This window comes from Tupaia chinensis, unplaced genomic scaffold (assembly GCF_000334495.1).
Source record: "Tupaia chinensis unplaced genomic scaffold, TupChi_1.0 Scaffold147351_1, whole genome shotgun sequence".
Taxonomy (NCBI): Eukaryota; Metazoa; Chordata; class Mammalia; order Scandentia; family Tupaiidae; genus Tupaia; species Tupaia belangeri.
In genome coordinates, this window is record NW_006207202.1 from 85145 (window position 1) to 91727 (window position 6583).

General features: G+C 45.2%; 1 pseudogene; it reads right to left on the reverse strand.

Annotated features, from left to right (window-relative positions):
- Positions 1-732: 732 nt before the first annotated feature.
- The window catches only part of LOC102470733 (FUN14 domain-containing protein 1 pseudogene), a 14200-nt pseudogene continuing 8349 nt past the window's right edge, over positions 733-6583 (reverse strand).

A 6583-nucleotide genomic window follows, 5' to 3' on the forward strand; every position in this document is an offset into this window, starting at 1 on the left:
ATTAGTATTTGTTTAATTTGACCAGGGAGAGACAGAGAAAGGGAAAGGAGGAAAGCAAGTCTCCAGGTCCGGGGCTCAAACCATGGTCAGCCACGTGGGAGTCCAGCCCTTTAAACACCACGTCACCTAACGGCCCCCAAATAGCACTTTTAACACTTTTTTTGTTTCCAAGCACAATGAAGGACTTTTTATTTGAATAAAAAGGATACGATTTCACGGGGAACTAAATTCAATTTTTTCCTATATATATCTATAATCAATGGTGATATTTTATAGGATAACTTCTAAACAGATGGAAATGTTTAAAACATGATGAAAGCCATGTTTTGCTCTGGAATACTACTGTTCATATACCATACGAGTTATTTTACAGCAAGTACCAACCTTAGGTGGCAAAGTGCTAAGTCGTGAGTTCAGTATTGTCTAGCCAGTTGTTCCTCCTTGTCCTGGTGACTCTGGTAGCACATACTGTTGAAAGATCATCTTACCTCCACCACTTTTTTTTTTTGGTTAAGATTTATTTTTTTATTTTTATTTGTTATTATTATTTATTTTTTAATTTTATCAGAGACAGAGAAAGGGAAAGTGAGAAAGCAAGCCACCAGGTCTGGGACTCGAACTGTAGTTGGCCATGTAGGAGTCCAGCACCTTAACCACACCACGCCACCTACCAGCCCCCTCCACCACTTTTCTTCTCATAGTTGAGTCCACTAGGGTAGATTTCTTATGTCCTTAAGAAGCAAGGCCTGGTATAAAGCCTTCCACGAATCCACTGGATATCACAATGATCTGCCTGATAAATTCTGTTGCTTTTTCAATTATATAGTTGATTTCCAGTGCTGCTTTGTTTGCTTGTTTCTTAATCTATTGTTTGTCTGTGTTTACACCTTTTTCAACTCTCTTCCAGTCAATCTGCACGTCATCACTGTGACTAGCAATCTGAAGGAAAAGAAAGCCACGACCTATTGCAATTGCTGCGTTTTCCCACTTTCTGGAACAAAAATTCCGCACACCAGACAGTTACGCCACCCATAACAATCCAGGTAGCTACAGAGTATTTTTCTACCATAGGTCCTGAACTATGGCCGAATGCTCAATTCCACCAGTGATATCTTCTGGTATACTCAGATAAATCCAACACTTTGGTTTGTTTATTCTTTTGGTTTTTTTTTTTAAGAATTATTTAATTTTATTTAGTATTATTTATTTGACCACAGTACAACAGAGAGAGAGAGAAAGTGAGGAAGTGAGCCGCCAGGTCCTGGACTTGACATAGTTGGCCATGTGGGAGTCCAACACCTTAACCACCAGCTGGCCACAAATCCAACACTTTGTAAGAGTCATTGGCACTTTGGGGGACCAACAGTTAGCGTAATGGCTATGTCACTGGACACCCATGTAGTCAACCGCGGTTCAAGTCCGGGGCCTGGTGGCTTAAACTCACACCGGGCGCGTGTGCGTGCATGCCCAAGATCCCAAGAGGAGAATGGAGGAGAAGGGACTGTGGCATGGCCATCCCCCCGGGGGGTGATTTTTCACTTTCTGTCTCTCTGTCTCTCTGGCGAGCGCACGCACCCTATAGTAAAAACCTCTCTAAAAAAATAATTTAAAAAATTTTTTAAATTAAAAAAAAAGAGTCATCGACACTTTCATAGTCTTGGGGAGGGAGTTCTGGGTCTCCATGATACCCCCTGAAGCCCTTCTGGGGTGGTTCCCACCCACCTTCCTCTTCCCAGCACTTTAAGAGCCACTCTTAACTTTTAAGCAGATGTGACTTTTGTAAAACCCTTTACCTTTCTTTAAAAGGAGAAACATGGGCCATAGTCTGTGGTCAGAGCAGGTGGATCTCCCATGGCGGACCATGCTCAGAGTCCAGGACCATCGGCTTGAGAACCAGGTGCGTGTGCATGGGTGCCCAAAACCTGAGAAGAGAGAAAAGAGATTGCTGTGTTTCCAATGCCCATGGGAGGTGCTTTCTTATTCCCCCACTCTATCTATCTTTCTCTATGAGCCCACTCTGACAAATTTATGTATGTATGTATGTATGTATGTATTTATTTTACAAAACAAAAACAATAAAAAGAAGAAACAATATAAGCAAAGGCTTAGAAAGAATAAAAGTTATAAGTATAAAAAGGAGTATAGTGGAGACCAGCAGTTAGCGTAATGGCTATGTCGCTGAACTCCGATGTAGCAGACCGCGGTTCAAGTCCCGGACCCGGTGGCTTAAACTCACGCCAGGCACATGTATGTGTGTGCGCCCAAGATCTCAAGAGGAGAATGGAGGAGAAGGGATTGTGGCGTGTCCATCCCCCCCCCGCCCCAGGTGATTTCTCTATCTCTATCTCTTCTATCTCTTTGTCTCTGTCTTTCTGGCAAGACCCCGCCCCAGGTGATTTCTCTATCTCTTCTATCTCTTTCTCTCTGTCTTTCTGGCAAGTGCATGCACCCTATAGCAAAAACCTCTCCAAAAACAAACAAACAAACAAAAAAAGGCAGTATAGTGTTCAACAGTATGAACTCTGAAGCCAGAGTGTGTGCTGGTATCCCAGCTATATCCTATGGTATATTCTTCTCTGTGCCTTAGCTTCCTCATCTGTAATGTAGGGACAGTGAGGGCTGGCATGTGGTGTGGTAGTTAAAGCACTGTATCCCACATGGCCAATCACCTGGTTCAAGTTCCAACCAAGTGGGTTGAAAAGCATGCTGGGTGCATGTGCACGCAGGCCCATAGTCCCAAGAGGATACTAGAAGAGAAGTGATTGCAGTGTAGCCATCTCTCCTGGGAGGTGATTTCTCACTTTCCCGCTCTCTCTGTTTCTCTCCAGCAAGCTCACATGCCCTATGGCAAAAACCTAAAAAAAAATATATATATATATATGGTCATATATTTGCAAAATCACAGCTTTAGAGGCTGATTCCTAGTAAATGTTCAAATGAAGGTTTGCGAACTATTCTGTCAAAGGGTAATTATATACATATATATAAAGAGAAAGTGATAACAAGGTTCAAACTCACAGAATTGTGAGAAATTAATACCTTTACAAAGAATACAAGAAAACAAAACCTCACATTTATTTTATGTACCAATAAAAGAGCATCCTAATTGGCCTCTCTTTCCAGCTTGGTCTCCTTCTAACCCACTTCCCACAGAGCAGCCACTGATCTACTTTCAATGAAAAATCCATTCACGCAGCTCCCCAGGCTTTTCATTCACCCAGCAACTACTGATTCGGTGCCTCCTCTGTGCCAGGCCATGCTCTGATGACTGAATACAGACAAATGAACAAGAAAGAAGAGATTTCTGTTCTGTTCTCTTGGGGCTTAGATTCTACCGGGGGGTGGAAGTGGGGGCACGCATCAATACATAAGAAGAAAACTCCAGGGAATGGTAAGTGCTAAGAATAAAACAGATCATGGTAAGGGCATGGGAGGTGCTGGGAGTTGCAGGGATGGCTGTTTTAGGCAGGGCATTCAGGGGCCGTCTCTAAGGAGATAACATTTTTGCTGTGATCTAAATGAGGAAAAGGAGTAAGTCCTGAGATCATAAATGCGGGAGAATGCCAAGTAAATTTGCCCCTAAGTCTTGCAACATCTGGCCTATACTGACTTTTTTTTCCCCTAGAGGATACATGCCCTTGCCAAAGAGACAGAGACACAGCATGGAAAGGCAAAAGCACCCCCAATAGGACACAGTCATGCTACAAACCATGTCCTCCATTTCTCCAACCTGCTGGAATTTTGGGGACACACACACACACACCCAGTGTGCTTTTCAAGCGGAATACGTCAGAGCCAGGATTTGAACCATAGTTGGCCATGTGGAATTCAGCTCCCTTAACCACTAGATCATGGGATCAGCCCACACATTGGCTGTTTAATTCCTTGAACAGACCCACTCTGGCTGGTTCCAGAACTTTTGCCTAGAACAATTTTCTTTTTCTTTTTTTTGAGAGGTTTTTGCTATAGGGCGCATGCACTCGCCAGAGAGACAGAGAGAGACAGAGAGACAGAAAGCGAGAAATCACCCCCCGGGGGGACGGCCACACCACAATCCCTTCTCCTCCATTCTCCTCTTGGGATCTTGGGCTCGCACACACACGGGTCCAGGACGCAAACCACGACCAACTACGTGGGAGCCCAGCGACACAGCCATTACGCTAACTGCTGGTCCCTAGAACAATTTTCTTAACTCCCTGCCTTTTTCTTCTCCTTTCCTAACCCCTCCAATGTAAACTTTGGTCCCATTTTTTTTGTTTTGTTTTGTTTAGAGAGGTTTTTGCTATAGGGTGCGTGCACTCACCAGAAAGACAGAGAGAGACAGAGAGAAAATGAGATATCACCCCCCAGGAGGGATGGCCATGCCGCAATCCCTTCTCCTCCATTCTCTCAAGATCTTGGGCACACACACACATGCACCCAGCATGAGCCTAAACCACCGGGTCCGCTAACTGCAGTTGACTACATGGGAGTCCAGTGACATAGCCATTATGCCAACTGCTGGTCCCAAACTTTAGTCTCATTCTACCTTCCCCCCCTTTACTCATGATAGAGCAGTACATGTTTACATGAGAGGAAGAGACAAGAACCTCCTCGGAATCCAGTCATGCCACAATGCCCTCCCTCCAGTCCTTCAGCTCGTCAGATCTTGGGTAATCACACGTGTGCCTGGCATGTTTCAGGTTGAGATGTGGATTCAAACCCTAGTCACTATGTAGGATGCAGCTTCTTTTGAACAGCGCATTATTGCTATGCCATAGAATCAGCCATAGTCTGTCTGTCTGTCTGTCTCTCTCTCTCTCTCGCTCTCTCTCTCTGTTGTTTGCTTTTAATTTTTTGCTATAGGACACATGCATTCACTGGAGGGGGGTTGGAAGAGAAAGAGAAAAATTCATCCTAGAGGAGATGGTCACACTGCAACCCCTTCTCTATTCTCCTTTCGAGATTTTGGGCATGCACACACATACACCCAGCATATTTTTTAGGCTGCTGGGTCTGGGGGTCGAACCATGCAGTCAGTCATATGAGATCCAGCCACCTTAGCTTCTGCACCACAGGCTGGTCCTCTGGTCTCACTTTAAATGCCACCTTTTCTGGAATTCCTTTTTGATCCTAGACCGAGAGTTAGTCCCTACAGCACTTATAATTGTTTGTAATTTGACCAGAGAGAGACAGAGAAAGGGAAAGTGAAAAAGCAAGTTACCAAGTTCCGGACTTGAACTGCAGTCAGCCATGTGGAAATCCAGCACCCCTAAGCACCACACCACCTGCCAGCTCCTACTTATAATCGTTATAAGTATTCATCGGGTGTCTAGTTTCTCTGCTAGGCCGTAAGTTCCATGATGGCAGGTACTGTAGTGGTTTCACTTACTCCTCCTCTAAGCCCGAGTGCCATACAGTGCCTGCACATAGCAGGAACTTCACAACTATTGGTTCGATGTCTATAGATCAGGCATCTCAAGTACTTAGATGTGTGAAATAAATGCTTAGGGGGCTGGTCCTGTGACCTAGTGCTTAAGAAAGTCAGATCCCGGGGTCGGCAGGTGGCATGGCTGACTGCAGTTCAAGTCCTGGACCTGGTGGCTTGCTTTCTCACTCTCTCACTTTCTCTCTCACTCTATTCCTCTCTGGTCAAATTAAAATAAATGAATAAATAAAGTTAAAATAATTTTTTTTTAAAAAACCAGATCCGACATGGCTGGCTGTGGTTCGAATCCAGCCCTGGTGGCTTGAAAAACACACTGTGCGTGTGTTTGCATGTCCAAAATCCCAATAAGATGGAGAAATGGAGAAAAAAAGGATTGCAGTGTGACCATGCCCCAGTAGGGGGTGCTTTCTCCCTCTCCCTGTTTCTCTGTCTCTGGCAATAGCATGCAACCTCTGGCAATAAAAGAAAATAGATCCCTTTAGGTGAGGCCTTGAACCCCAGGTGGCTAGACTTGGTTGAGCTGGTGGCAGAACAACCTTCGATTACATTTGCACTGTGGAGTAAAAGCTACATTTCCAGTTTATTCTGGGAGACATTTATTGGATGGACTTAGGGAAGACATAATAGATGGCAAGAGACCAGTAAATAATTTTTTAAAGTGTCTTTCTTTCTTCTACGAGTGAGAGAGCCCGAGAGAGAGTGAGAGAGCACCAACGAGTGCCGCCCTAGTGGTGCTCAGTCCAGGGACGTCTCCAGACGCAGACACAGAACACTCCCATAGGATTAGCTGTGCAGGGGAGCTAATGGCTACAGCAGAATGCAGGAAAAAGGGAGTTCCTTCAGGGTCAGAGCCAGCTATGCAGGGAATAGAAAGGATTCAAGGGACGGTATAATGGTTACATCGCTGGACTCCCACGTAGTCAACCACGGTTCGAGTCCGGGACCCGGTGATTTAAAACTCACAGGAGGGAACCTGCAGTTAGCGGAATGGTTATGTCGCTGGACTCCCATGTAGTTGACCGCGGTTCGCATCCCGGACCCGATGGCTTAAAACTCACGCCGGGCGCGTGTGCGTGCGTGAGATCCCTAGAGGAGAATGTAGGAGAAGGGATTGCGGCATGACCATCCACTCTGGGGGGTGCTTTCTCGCTTTCT